Genomic DNA, 15,885 nt, shown 5'->3' on the forward strand with positions numbered 1-15,885 from the left:
GACGAACTTCCAAAGAGCTCCAAAAATGGACAACTATGTCCATCTAGCGGAAAACATATCAAGCCAACGCCTCCTTTCTAGAGGAGGCATTGATCAAGCAAACAGTAAAAATTAGATAATGTGCTGCCATCTGCGAGGCATTGTGAGAAATATGTCTTGACTAGCACAGGGAAGTGCTTTAGATCGAAAACTTGTACCATTACTATAGATACATCGCGCGCGCGTCTATGTGCGTGTGTGTGTAAAAACACACATTAATAAGTATGCACTTAGTGGTTGAAGTGCGCACTAGGGGCCAGATTTCGCTGTTGCGTTCAACTCTTAAAGGCGAAGCTTAAAGGTCCCCCAATTTTTTCGGCATGCTTGTGATCACTAGTGAATTAGGTGCAGCAATAACACTTCACAATGCTAGCTGTATTTCACTATGTTAACAGCGGTGACATTACTGTAAAGTCTGCATATCTTATGGTAGTGCTACATATTTGCCAAGAAAAGTGCCTTTGAAAAAATTCTTAACATGTTTGCGTAACTTGTTCTCTTGATCGCCCTTAGATTGCAGTGCAAGGATGTACGAAGAACCGGATCACCATGCTGAAGTCTGCTGCATTGACTAACTTGTCACAACAACTTAATGGAGACAATCCACCAAGGTCAGAAATGCGACTTTACGTCACAATAACAAAGATGTCATGCCACACAGAACATGACTTTGGCAACTTCATGAAGTATGGACAGACGGTGGACCACAGTATTATTGAAAGAATTAATGACCTCGTTCAGGAAGGCATTACGTCTGTGCATGAAGTGAAGACATGCCTTCGCTACTATGTACAGGACGTGCTCTTCAATGGCAAGGAAAAACCTGATCTAGATTGCAGAGCATTTTACCCGACATCCAAAGACATCCGCAACCATATTCAGGAATCTTTGAGGCAAGGGCGCTGTAGCAATCTGGATCAGGAGAATGTTGCAATGCTGGTATCTGCACTGGAGAGAGAAGAACCAACATCAAAGGTGCTCTTCCGGCCATATTGCTACACAAGTGAAGCAAAAACAACAATCCCCGAGGCCGACGATGACCAGATTAATGTAGAGGAGACCTTGGCAAAACAATGCGACAGGACCTTGCTGTTCTGCTATCAGTCTCGCTTCATGGCAGAACTACTAAAGCAGTATGGCAACAATGTGACATGCCTTGATGCCACAAACAAGACAACAGATTACAGCTTGCCACTGTTTTTCCTTGTTGTAAAAACACCCACGAATTACATGGTGGCAGGTGTTTTTGTGGTGCAGTACGAAACAAGTGCGTGCATCAGTGAGGCACTCAGTGTGTTTAAAAGCTGGGATCCTGAGTACTTGCCTAAGTATTTCATGGTGGACTTTTGCCAGGCTGAAATAAGTGTGATTTCTGAAGTCTTCCCACAGAGTGAAGTCATGCTGTGCAACTTTCACCGTGAACAGGCTTGGGAGAGGTGGGTGAAAAAGAAGGAAAATGATGTCCCTCCAGACCAAAAAGATGCCCTGCTTGGTCTCTTTCGCAAAATAGCCAATTCAAGCAGCAGGGAGGAATTTGACGAGGCCTACAAATGTCTGAAGAACTCAGTTTTTTGGAGGAACGACAAAGTAGCTAGCTACTTTGAAACGCAGTGGATGCCAGCAGCCAAGATGTGGGTTCAATACCACAGAATGAAGTTTGGTGTCGTCGTTACAACAAACAACGGAACAGAGACACAGAACCGCATCCTCAAGGAGCATTACCTGAGGTGGAGTCACGGGAGAAGGAGCCTTTCGAGCCTTATTACAGTAGTGGTGAAAAAGTTTCTTCCAGAGAGACAAAGCGTCTTTATTCAGCAGAATGTAGAAAGATCGGCAATGTACCGCAAGTACCATGAATATGTGCCAAAGTACCTGCATAACAGACCTCCAAAAGTAATAAGGCATATCATGGCTCGTATCAACACAGCCTTAGACTATGAGCCTGAAGATGTTGCTGTATTTACTGAACCTGGCGTTTTTTCTGTGAAGTCAAGCAATCCAGGCTTGCTACACACGGTAAACTTCCATACACCACAGTGTACCTGCCAGGATTTTCTTCGACATAAATTGCCATGCAAGCACTTCTGTGCAATTTTTCGGTTTTTCAAAGAATGGTCATTTGAACAGCTCCCAAAAGAATACATTGAAGGCCCAATGCTAAGTTTGCACAGCAACATTCTCAGCACACCAGAAAGTGGGTGCATTTTACCGGCACTCTCTACCGAAGGCACAGATGACAACATTTTGCAGGTGCCCTCAGAAGAGGAATGTGTTGCTGAACTGCCAAAGAAAATCCGGGAAACTAGCAAGTTATCCAGGAGAATGATCACAGACACAGCCCACAAAATTACAAGTGTTGTCATCTACTGCAAAGATGAAAGAAAGAGAAAGGAGGCACATGAGCTGATGCTTCAAGCATACAACATTCTGAGAAGTGGGTGTGAGAGTTCAAGTAGTGGCTTAGTCATTCGTGGATCTCCGACAAAGGGTTGCTCTGGCCAGGCAAGCACTACACAACAAGCAAAACGAATCCGCCTAAAAGCACTCCAGCATGCAAGACGCCATGCGGAGAGCTGGAAAACAAGAGGCAGAGTAGGCAAGCAAGCCAGCGAACTTAGAGCAACATTTAACGTTGCACCATAAACGTTGTGGGAATTGAGGCTGGCCCGCTGCCTTTAAGCGGGCTTTCCCGCCTTTTCTGCCGTTCTCATGTCCCGACATGTCTGCCCTCCTTGCTGTCTGCCGCGCTGGGAAGGGCGGAGTGACGTATAACTCCCTCACCCGGTAGCGGATGTTGACTGTGGCGCCGCACGCGGGGACCCCTGGGAGGTTTTCGCGCGCTGCGTCGGGAGCGGTCAGATACTCTCCGGGACAGCAAACGGTGAGCCACGCTATCTTTTCGTCCGTCGACTCCCGTCAGTCGGGGCTCGTCGGACTTCGCTGACGGCGCCTCGCGCCCGATGCGAACGCTCACCTTTTGTTGCCCCGCTGCGTACTCACGGCCGAAGGGCAGTACGGTGTCCTAGTGCGTGGCCTAGCTACGCCGACCCGTCTCCCTTCGAAGCCAACGCGAGCGCCTTTGCCCTCGCTCGAGCAACCGGGCCTTTGCTCCGGTGTCTCCGTGGATCAGCTTTACCGCGGAGACGTGCTCGTGGCACCCCTGTGTAGTACTTTGTGCCCGTGGCGTGGATAAGCCTACTTGCTTTCCCGCCGCGCCTTTTTGCAACGGGCTGTACTGCGTTTGGTGTTGCCACAATAAAGTGTTGCGACTTGAGCAGTATCGTGTTTCCCGCCACGGCGACGGTTAATGCGTGCCCTGCGGCTCGCTAAGACCGGACCCACGCTGGTGGCCGTACTCCTTCGGGATACGTGTACACCACACTGGCGCCCAACGCGGTATCAAAAGCTCTAGCTTTTGATTGCTCTTAGCGAGTCAGTTCGCCAGCGCGATTCGGGCTCGTCGCAACATGTCTGCTTCGTGGCATGCCGCGTTGCACCAAGAGGCCACCGCCTCTATCGACGGGCGCCCTTCGGCGCTCGCCTGTGTCGTCACCCCTTTTTGTGGTGTATGCACTCCTACGTGCTAGCTGACGCGCTATCTCGTGCCCCCTGTTGTCTGCCGAGAACCTGGATTTCGGTGCGACGGCCGCTCGCGGTGCCTTAGCACATGCAAGTGTCGGGGGCGAAACAGCGGCGGAAAGGGGGAGTCCCCATGAGGACGACCTTGGCTGCTATCCAGGTAAGCGGCGCACTGCGTAGCGGCCGAGCGGGGGAACTTTCCGAAGGCCACCATGCCGAGAGCGAACCCGTGACGCCGTGCACGCGGCGGTTGCTGCGGTCCTGAGTGGGCGCGATACCAGACTCCCCCATTTGGGAGAATGGGCATCGCTTTCAGCAGAGAAGAGCTTCTGAAGGCCCAGCAAAGTGACCCGTTTTGTCGCGAAATATGCGACGGTCTCGGAGAGATGGAGCGCCGTGACGCTGCTTGTCCTGCAGCGGGCGCCGATAACGACTGTCTCGACGAGACGGAGCGCCGTGACGCTGCTTGCCCTGCAGCGGGCGCGAATAGGGGGCTCGAACCAGCGTGTGTCGCTGAGTCCCCGGCGGATTCATATTTGCTGGACCATGACGGGCTCCTGCTGAAGTATATAGCCACTGACGACGAGTCCATAGACCCGTTTAAGGTGGTTATGCCCAAAAGTCTGAGAGCCGCACTGTTGCGATCCTCTCACGACGAACCCATGGCCGGTCACCTGAGTGGTTCGAAAGTTTTTGCAAACTGAGCGATGTTGTGACCTGGCCTGGCACGAAGCGTGGCTTTTATCGCTATTCCGTGCCTGCCACGTCTGACAAACGGTTGAGCCAAGGGTTGGAAAGCCGCCCGGTCTTATGAACCGATTGTCAGTGAGCGTCCGTGGCGCGTACTAGCTGAAAGATCCCCTTTGGGAAAACTCAGCCGTGCCCACATCGCAGAGCTGAAGCCCTTTGTCACGGTCTGACGAGCTCGCGCCAGTGCCCTGCGGCACTTCGCGCAAGCAACGGGCACACCCGGGGCGGCGGACCGCATTCGGACCCCGCACCGGTATAATCTGAGGAAGCGGTCACCTTTGTGATTTCGCGCCGGACGGCGGACTTCTCCGCAACCGAAGGCCCTCAGTTTACCGTCTAGCCTCAGTATATAGGAATCTTCGATTTGGCTTGCACTAGTTCAGAAAAGTGCAGGTGCAGAAAAAGCGGTGCCAAGCGGTGCAGTGAGCGTGCAGCGCCGGTCGAGCAAGTGCAGGTGCAGCCTCAACCACGCCTCGGCACTAGCCGACACTAGCGCGCGACGGCTACAGCCAAAACGAAGGCGTGAGTTGACGTGAGTGCAGGCCGGAGAACACCTTGTAGTGTAAGCCTAAAATAGCCGCCTCCGCCGCCTTGTCCGATCAATACACGGCCGTGATGGCACTTCTTGTGACTGCGATGGAATTGCTGGACTCGAGCAGCGACGACGATTCCGTCAGCGGTGCCGTTTGCAGTGACTGCGACGATGAGTACGACGATGCGTGCATCTTGGTCGCGTGCGCGTTGGTGCGCGACGATGCCAACCGTGTACCCGGGTACGAAAGCATTATCGGCAGGTACCATGAGTATGAATTCAAGCGCCTCTTCAGGCTGTCCAGGGAGACTTTTGATAGTTTCAGGGCCAAGTTCAAGACTTCAGCCTTCTACCCAAGGGCAGTGCAAGGCCGCCAACAAATCAGTGCCGAAAAAACATGCCTCATAGCGCTTGTGTACCTAGGCTCACAAATATCTATGTACGCCATAGGCGACAAATTCGATGTTACCGAGTCGTCTGTTCATGTTTGTGTGACACGGGTCGTTCACTTCTTACACGCTATTAGCGATGAGATAATTTGCTGGCCTAGTAGCGCGGAAGTGACCCGCATAAAGAACGGCTTCCTCGCCAAAAGTAAAGGCAAGGGCCCAAGAAACACCATCGGCTGTATCGATGGATCACACATCGGGATACTCACTCCAAGCGAATCTACGCAGTCTTACTTCAACCGGAAAAAGTGGCCTTCGATAATCCTGCAAGGAATCTGCGACGACAGGAACAAGTTGCTGAACGTGTTTATTGGGTTTCCAGGTTCGGTTCACGACGCCCGTGTCCTGAGGGAGAGCCCCTTCTTTGCACGCGCAATTCAGGAATGTGAAGACAATTATATACTGGGTGACAGTGCATATCCACTGATGCCATGGCTCATGACCCCATTCAAGGACAATGGAAGTTCTTTTCCTACGTGGAAAAAGAGCTTCAATAAACGACACAGTCAACAACGAGTGCTTATTGAGAACACCTTCGGCCTGCTTAAACAGCGTTTTAGGAGGCTCTACCTTGTTGATGCAAAAAGTGTGCAACAGTGCTGCTATATAGTTATGGCTGCGTGTGTGCTACACAACATGTGCAACGATGAAAGGGACTTCCTTGAGGAACTTGCAACGCTTCCCCAAGAAGAAGATGTGGGCAATGATGAAAGTGAAGGAGATTTTGATTGCAGTCTGCCAGGCTACAGTCAGTCTCTGCGAGAGTTCATTGCAAAGGAACAGTGCTAGAAGTTCATCTTTGCTTCGCGATTTATTCAGTGTGCAAATGTTTTGCGAAGTGGGGTGCCGCGTCTAGAAGCAATGTTTTTTTTTAACAAATTAGATGGAGTAGACACTGCTAGTGTTATAAAAGTTTATTGCCCATATTATAACCCGTCCTTATTTGAGAGTACGTCGATCAACCGATCGAATCGCTGCATGCGCTCATCATGCCGCTTTGCCTTTGCCTCTTCCCATTTTTTTCTTTCCTCCAGTTGTTTCACTGCTGCCTCCTCTTGCTTAGCTCTCGAAGCTTGCATTTTTTCTAATGCCTCCAAGAGCGGCGTGACTTGGGACCTACTCTGGCGCTTCCTTTTTGGCGTTGTGCTGCTCCGAACTTTGGATGCTGTGTTGCACTCGACTGGGACTGCTGCATCTTGAGGTGCTTCAGTGATGCTGGTGCTGTTGAAAGTAATTGTACAGGTGCCATGTCATTTCCAGGCTACAGCACAAATTAAGTAATTTTTACTTACTCTGGACTTGCACTAGGCAGGATTGTTTTTCCAGGCTCCAAGAGCAGCCTTGGATTTACACTATGTTCTTTTTCCAAGACTTCTGCCAGCTCTCTGTAATAGACACTATGAGAATCACTGAAGATATGAAGACACAATCGTAACTTACTCTTCATATTCACAGTTCACACGGTGGTGACCTGAAGAATTGTTGTCTTTTTTTGACTTTTTATATGCTCTGTCCAGCGACTTCCATTTGTTTTCCACTTGTGTGGCAGTCACGTTGCACAAGAACTCCGTATTGATGGCCTCAGCCAACTTCTTCCACAGAAGCCTTCTTGTGCTAAACAAAAAAGCAAAGCACAGTTAGTAGGAAAGAAGGAAGCGACGTAACGTGACCCAAGTCTTGCAGTAGCACATGAACCTTTCCTTAGTACTTCATATGTGTAGCTTTCAGGGATAATTGCTAGGGATGTTCGATTATTCGAAAATTTTGGATAATGAATCAAACAGCACTGTATTCGGTTCCTAAGTCGAATCGAATTGCACATATTCTAAGTAACAAATATTCTTTTAATAATCGGCACTGGCGGGAGAACCCCAAAACAACGAAACAGCTACAAGTCATTCTTTCAATCCCTAATGTGACCTGTACGCAGCCCAAGCTTTTGCAAGACTACCTACACTATATTGATTGTCGAATGAATGCGCTTCTGAAAGCTCCATTCTTGCTCAATTTTTACTGCACTTTAGCTGTATCGCATTTATCAGCTCCTGTCTTCGTCTTGTAATAACCAAAGGTGGGAACTACGAGTGCTTGCAGCTTCACGACTAGCAACAGATACAAGTTTTGCGTTTGCGTAAATTGTTCTTGCAGATGTAAATTTCAACGCCCATTGTTATCCGCTTTTAGTGCGCAGGCCATGTTGTGATGACGGGTTGATCTGCTCCGTTACATATTTAGTTGTATCTGCAATGTTTGGTTGTAAATTGTTTTGTTTTTGTGTCCCAATTTTATTTAAAGTGAGGTGACAAAGTCTCACGTTGATAACGCTAGTCAATGCCGTAGTTGAACCTACAATTACAAAATGTTACGAATATTCTAGTTCCTGCTGCATACGAGATTACCTTAGTTTTCGTAATTGTGGTATTTTGAGTAGATTCAAACTGACTGTAATGGCCTTTGTCGAAAGTTTGTGACTATTTGTTTCAAATAAAATGTTCTGTTCTAAGGCTGTTTTGAAAATGGTCTACTTACTATTCAAACAGTATTCAATTACTATTTGTATTCTATTTGGTGCCATTACTATTTGACTCTTACTTGATTAGGTTCCGAAATTCACTATTCACACACTTCTGATAACTGCGAACGTTCTTTTTGTGCGGGAAGCATTATGTTGGAGAAGTTGAACATTGTGTAAATCACTCTTTTGGATCATAAAGCTTCACTAAGGAGACAGCCATATTCTAACCTGTCTTTGCATTGTAAAACATGCAGCTGCGCAACCTTGTTTGCTGACACGACGGCGCAGTCTAGGTTCAAAGATAGGGTAGCACGTGTCAAGAAGCATATCTCTTTTAACAATGAGCTGCACCATCTTGAAAAGTGGCAGTGCGAGAGAAATGCGGACAGACAGTGAAGACACAAGGACTGCAGGGCGAGACTTGCTAGAGATGTGCCTCAGAATAACAACATGCAATTCCCTCTAGTGCAAATTCTCAAGGCAGCACTACACTTGCAACATGGCTTGAGCTTGGAGGTGCTGCACCTTTTCGGCAAGACAGCGGTTGTGCAATGCCCAACACAAAAGCACCGTCGCTGTTTTTGAAGATCACTTGACTTAATGAAACATTACGAATGCCTTCGTTGTGTATATATGTGCGTGACTATACATACTGTTTGTGTGTATATGTAAACGTATATGTCACAGTCAGGCGCATAGCCAAAATTTTTTTTCAGTGGGGGGGGGCAGTAAAATGTAAATTGCTGGCAGTAAAATGTAGGCAACAATAACCATCGCCATTGTGAACTTCATGCGCCCTTATCTTGTTGGTGCTTGCCTAGAGTGAAACGGAATAATAAAAAGCTGCAAATAATTTTGGACATAGGATGACATACCGAAGTGCCCTGGTTTTTCCCACCAAGTCCTTCATTTCCGAGTATTTGGCGATGAAGAACCTTGTTTTTCGGGCGCTCCAAAGCTCTTCCACATCTTCAGCCGACGCGGCTGCTGCTGGAAATGCGGCTAAAGCCCCATCGCTGTCAACGTCGCCGTCGCAGGCAGGAGAAGGCGTCGGCGGTTGTGCCGGAGGGGGGTCATTTTCACGATTCCCTGCCATGAACCGCAACGTAACGCGCTTGCCGTCTGCAAGGGCGAAAACCAAGATTAAAAATACCGACATAGCATAAGCAATGCTACGAGGCTGTTTGCTGACCGACTACGACTCCTGGCCGCTAACCACGTTTTTTGGCAATGCATGCAGCCTGACTTACCTGATGCCTCATAGACGTAACCGTTGGCGTCCGTCATAAATGACCCGTCGGGATTGTGAAGTGCCTTAACTTCCTTTTGAACGCCCTGAACAACTATTTGCAACGTCGTCTGCTCTGGCCTTGGGGGGACGCCCGCCATGCTGCACTACTCTGCACCTGCTTTGGAGTGCGTGCACGCCGGTACAGAACTCGTCAGGAACTAGGCTTACACCTAGACAAAACGAGGGAGCCAGTGCAGAGGGTGCGACAGAGGGCGCGCGCTGCTCCGGCAAAACGAGGACGAAGGTGCTGCACCCTTTGAACTGGTTCAGCCGGTGCAGCCAAAACGAAGAGACCATATGTTAGCTTCTTTACGGCCTTTTCTCGTAAGGAAGTTGACCCCGCCCTGTCTGCTGCCAGTGTTTCTTTTTTTTTTTGAAGTGTTCATGTGTATTTTATGTTTTTGTGTGTAATATTAAGTGTTACTTGTGTTTTATGTTTTTTGCCACATGTTCAGTGTCGTTTTGCTCTGTTTTTACTTTTTTTTCGTTTCGTCTACCGCGAAGGGAGCTGTGTGTGACCTTGCGTGTCGGTGCTTGCCGGGAGGGAGAGAGACGAAGGACGCTTTGCGCCTACGCTCGCGCAGCCGTCGGCGGTGTGTGTGCGTGCTTCTGTGCGTGTGTAAGTGCGTGACGCTTCGGTGCGAGCCCGCGAAGAGTGCGTCATGGCTTCCCCCCATCGATGCGGACGCTGGAGGTGCTGGGGGTCGTTGACCCACTGACGTCAGACTGTCTGGCTGTGCTCTGCTCTCGGCCGTCGCCGAAGAAGCCACGCTGCCTTTACCACCATGGCTCCTGCGCGAGGCCAGCTGAAAGCAGCTATATGCTGCCGGCCAACGCCGGGGCGCCTCGCAGCCAATTTTGGTTCAGCCTCCCTGACCACTGGAGAGGCCCGGCTTCCTGCAACGTTCCAGCTTCATCATCGAGCCAGAAATGCGGGGGCCTCCGAAGCACAGCCGAGGCAGCGTTCGTCGGACTCGCTGCTTATCAAGACCAGCAACGAGCCATCAGTGAGCCCCCCCCCCCCCCCTTCCGGTACCTCTGACCTCGCACTCGGGCATCGCACCCAGCGGACACTGTCACGCCTTTCCGCCCCTCCGCGCAGTGGACGCTATTCCCGCTTCAGCACCACGAACACTAATCCCACTTTTCTGTGCTCCCTTTCGCAACTGTTTTATAGTGTTATGTGTTTATTTTGTTATTTATGTTTATGTTTCTCCTTTGTAATCATTTTTAGCAGCAGTAGCAGGGCTGGACTGAGGTTAGCTGACGCTCATAGCAGTGTCATTTTAACTGCATGGGTGACGCCCGGCTGCCTTTTGCAGACCGGTAAAGGGCAAATTTAGGAGAGGGGGATGTGGGAATTGAGGCTGGCCCGCTGCCTTTAAGCGGGCTTTCCCGCCTTTTCTGCCGTTCTCATGTCCCGACATGTCTGCCCTCCTTGCTGTCTGCCGCGCTGGGAAGGGCGGAGTGACGTATAACTCCCTCACCCGGTAGCGGATGTTGACTGTGGCGCCGCACGCGGGGACCCCTGGGAGGTTTTCGCGCGCTGCGTCGGGAGCGGTCAGATACTCTCCGGGACAGCAAACGGTGAGCCACGCTATCTTTTCGTCCGTCGACTCCCGTCAGTCGGGGCTCGTCGGACTTCGCTGACGGCGCCTCGCGCCCGATGCGAACGCTCACCTTTTGTTGCCCCGCTGCGTACTCACGGCCGAAGGGCAGTACGGTGTCCTAGTGCGTGGCCTAGCTACGCCGACCCGTCTCCCTTCGAAGCCAACGCGAGCGCCTTTGCCCTCGCTCGAGCAACCGGGCCTTTGCTCCGGTGTCTCCGTGGATCAGCTTTACCGCGGAGACGTGCTCGTGGCACCCCTGTGTAGTACTTTGTGCCCGTGGCGTGGATAAGCCTACTTGCTTTCCCGCCGCGCCTTTTTGCAACGGGCTGTACTGCGTTTGGTGTTGCCACAATAAAGTGTTGCGACTTGAGCAGTATCGTGTTTCCCGCCACGGCGACGGTTAATGCGTGCCCTGCGGCTCGCTAAGACCGGACCCACGCTGGTGGCCGTACTCCTTCGGGATACGTGTACACCACAACGTCTGATGCTCGCGCGTGCGCCCCTTCATCGAGGGATAATAATATCTGAGGTTTTACATCCCAAAACCATGATATGATTAGGAGAGGCGTCGTAGAGGAGGGCTGCGGAAATTTCAACCATCTGGTATTCTTTAACATGCAATGACATCACACAGCACTGTCCTCTACCATTTAGCCTCCATCAAAATGCGACCGCTGCAGTCGGGATCGAACCCGTGACCTTCGGGTCAACAGCCGAGCACCATAACCACTGCTTCACCGCGATGGACCCTTCGTCGAGGGAAGGGCGAATTGTTGGAAAAGAAACTTCCCATGGCTGGCTTTGGGTAATCGGCACCTCCGGGACTTTCTCACAGCTGCAACAAATGGAATGTGTTGGGGGAGTGCACCAACGGTAGAGATGCACAAGCCAGGGAAGAATTTTTGGCTGCTTTGGCAGTTGTCTTTGAACCAGTGAAGAGTGTGGTCATCGGTGTCACAAGTAGGCAGCGAGTGTGGAGTGTCCTGTGCAACGAATAGAGTTGACTGTCCCGTCGGGAATCCTCGTCTACAGAAGCTGGCAAGAGAGTCGAGCGGCGGGCACCACGTCGATTCGTCTACGAGTACTGTAAGCTGGCATGGTTAAAAACAGCGCGAAGTAGACACGGACAAGAATTCACACAGGCAGCGCGGTCCTGTGTCAATTCTTGTCCGCGTCTACTTCGCGCTATTTTTAACTATAGATACGTACCAACTGGCTCGTATTCACACTCTTTTAAGCTGGCATGGTCTGTGAGGAACCTTTTATTGAAATTTTAACAGCAGAGCTGTTCGAGCCATCCACAAAACAGTGCTTGTCGATCAAAAACATTGCCTCGCTATGATGTCGCCTAGCATAGCCATGGCAACCAGGCCATCTGCACATCGCCCACAACCTTCACGAAGCTGTGCGCACCTGCCTTGATACTAAGCATGACCGTTCCTGCGCACTGACTTGTCACCACATTGTACCAGCAGGAGCCATGTCGTCATCATGTGCTGAATCTTTGCTTTCGCCATGGGTAGACGTAAATAAATCAACTTCGGAAGAAGAAGCCACATATAAAGAATGACAACGTGCCGCGAAGTGGGAATATGTTCAGACATCAAGCCGAAGAGGCTGCTACCAAGTTTCGCCATTAAGCGGAAGAGCCAAGGTGTGCTGCTTGGCAAAGGGAATACATACAGAAACCCTTGCGAGTACGTGCCCGGCCTGCATGTGGATGAAAGCTTCTATGGCAGGGTCCAGCAGAGTACTGATTCAGCGGATAACTGGTTTCGTCAAGAGTTTCTGAGCACGGAATTTGGGCACGCCTGTCACATCTGCAAAAACCTAGCAAAAACCTTCTAAAAACTTGAGAATCGACCAGCTTCACTGTCTTTTAAGTGTTTTATTTTTGTTGCTATTTTATTTAGCCAACTTTGCATTTGAGTTGCACGAGAAGCTCCGCAGTATAAGCACAGTGTTTCTTTCTCTGCATTTATTTTCAAGTCAATCCTCTATTTTATTAACCTACCCCGTTGTCTGTATTTTGTATCTGTAGTTATTCAGTGTGGTTTCTGGTGCCATTCTTTCTTTCATTGCACATATTTTTGTTTCCTCTTAGTTAACTGTGTGTCTCTTGCCATTGCCCTCTTTCTAATTAAACGGTTGCTTGTTCCTTATATCACATATCTCTGTATTCTCAATGAATCTGTCAGTCATCCTGAACATCACAACACACCCCACACAGGTCGACTGGTCAACGAAAATTTGAAATGTACCACTTCAAGACCTTTCAAGCATTGCAGGGCCAAGCCTGAAGTTGAAGCGTGTGAGTCTGCCAAGACGCTGTTGTTTGAGCAGCGGGGTCTGACCGAAGTGTGTTAAAGTGTACAGTGCATAAGTGTCATGTCAGAACTCATTATAAACTATGGTATTGTATAACAGGTGGCAGAGTGTTACGAGACTTGAACATAATGCATTACATTAGATATCTGGCAGTTCTTATTTTAGTACTTTTCTTCACTTGGAAACAATCAACATAGTTCAGTTGAGGGGCTAGTTGGTACCGAAATAAAGCCATGCAGGGGATAGAACACAAGAAGGAGTAGACAGGATTGCACTTGTCATGTCTACTTCTACTTGTGTTCTGTCCTCTATGCACCTTTATTTCAGTTTAAAGTTTGCTAATATTTAATTACATATAAGTTAGTTTATAGATGATAATGTAAAACACACGTCTGCTTTGAGCATTTCAATTGAGCGGGAACTACAGTAAGTGCCCAGTCATGCCATACCGAACTCAAGCTTCAAGATACAGGTTCAGAAACAATGTGACAAACTGCAAGTAAAAACATACCCCTAAAGTCGCCTTGAATTCCAAGGTAATGCCTGCCAAGTATTTACTCGTAAGCACTATACCTCCTCGTGCATGTTGTCATTAAAGAAGCTATAGCTTTGCAGCCTCATGCCAATATTGTGGCTCAGGAACTACATATGGTACGATACGAGCACTGACGTACAAGAAAGTAGTGCTTCCTGAACTGACACTGTGTACTGCAACTATTCATGTGCGTTGTCAAGTTCATAGAATATTGCAGTTGTTCAAGTGCGGCAAGTAGTACAAGATTGTGCACATCAATCAGTGAACTATGATGCAATGTACGTAGACTACACTATAAAGAAAAAAAAAGACGCTAGGATGCGGGCCAAATTCACTTACGGTCTCCTGCTTCTTCCCTTAGTTTGCTACATTGCGCCACGGTACCCTGTTCTCTTTTGCACCTCTTCATACCGCCTCGCCACTCCACCAAAGAGTAATATTTGTTTGGGTTTAAAGCCCCAAGAGCAGATAAGATTATTAGGGACGTCGTAGTGGAGGGCTGCGGTAATTTCGACCACCTGGGGGTTCTTTACCATGCACCTAAATCTCGGCACACGGGTCTCAAACAAATATTTGCTTCCATCGAAAATGCTACCGCCGCGGATTCCGTCCCGCGACCTTCGGATCGCCAGCCGAGCGCCATAACCACTAGATCACCTAAGCAGGGACCAGAGCGAGTGCTCGTCTCACTGGCGAGTCAGGTGTGTTGCCGTGCGGATACGTAACGTAGTACAGTACAGGTCACTAGTGAGCACATTTGTCTAAAACACCGAAAAGGCACGCTCCGGACTGCGCTGACGGCATTTTCTGATTACAACTGGTTAGAAAGAGCCCAAATTCTTGCATGCAAAGCCGCTAAGGTTTGATGCTTGAGTGAGGGCTGTCAACTAGTTATCGATATACATGGCGCCAGAGAGTGTTGGTGCGTGCCATTCCGGCATTCTAGACAAGTTTCAGTTCACGACCAGTTCACAGTACGCGACCAGCTCTCGTTAATATTGTGTCTAACAAAGAAAAACGAGCCCTTATAATTTCCACTTGACCTCTGTAGGTTGCACATGAAATTTAACAGTCGACTGCTCACTGGTTCTTCAGAAAATGAGAATCAGCTATCTGTGTAACGACGCGAAGCTCAACCGAATGGTCATCGGGAGGACTTCGGGCTGTACACCTGTAGACTTCAGTAAATTCCTTCGATGTAGAGCATATGGCGCTAACAGCGGTAGCAGCAAATGCCGGCAAACATACCTGTTCCTATCGCGTGCCCTAGCCTTCGTAGCGCCACACAACTAGGGAGCCTACATGACCGGCAGTTCATGTAGGCTCCCTACACGCAACCTGTGACACAACACACTTGGCACTCTCCTCGACAGCACTAAGTTCATGAGCGGCACAGTGGAGTGACTTCGATAACGCGGGCTTCCTTGGTCGAGCTCTTTAATCCAGGGCACGCAGCGTGGAAGTGTGGATGACGGTCACATGATAACTGGAACTCGTGCACACGAACCGTGATGACAACAAAACGCGCCTTCCTTATTTTTTTTTATCACGTGACCTCGGAGTCGCTTGACAAGACGTAGTCACAATAAGACGTAGCCAGTTGAAGCCGATCGTTTTAACCAATGACGTCATATGTGACGTTGCAACTTGGGTCACGTGACCCCGAGCTGTTGAGGTGTAAATAGACTCTCCCCTACATAGATCCTCACGAATGTTTATGCCACATACCCACAGCGGGGACTACCCGCAGTTTCACATATGTCAATCGGAACCATGGAACACCTATACCACGGAGGAAGGGAAAAACCTTTTCCTTCCTCCGTGACCTATACGCTGATTTGGTCTTTTATCAGGCCGCTTTCGGTTTCACGTTGTCACACTTAATTGTTGCCACAATGTTTTCACGCACCACCTCACGTTCCGGTGCCGCAACGCTACAAACTGCGTAGGCGCGCCCACACGCCGCGGCTGCAAGGGCTTATGGTAGAAAATTGGTTGCTTAGGGACGCATTTTCCCGATAGAGGAACGGCTAAAGTGCTTTACAGCTTCAACTTTTGAGATGTATAACGTCACTCTGTTCAGCCAAGCAATCGCGGTCTTGAGCGTCACCAACTTGGAACCATTATTTGCTGGTGGGTTACGATGCTGAAGAGTCAAGCACGCCTAATTAGATCCCCCAAAGTAGGTGCGCGCCATAGCGAGCAGGCAATTGATTGATTGATATGTGGGGTTTAACGTCCCAAAACCACTATATGA

This window comes from Rhipicephalus microplus, chromosome 6 (genome assembly GCF_043290135.1).
Source record: "Rhipicephalus microplus isolate Deutch F79 chromosome 6, USDA_Rmic, whole genome shotgun sequence".
Lineage (NCBI taxonomy): Eukaryota > Metazoa > Arthropoda > Arachnida > Ixodida > Ixodidae > Rhipicephalus > Rhipicephalus microplus.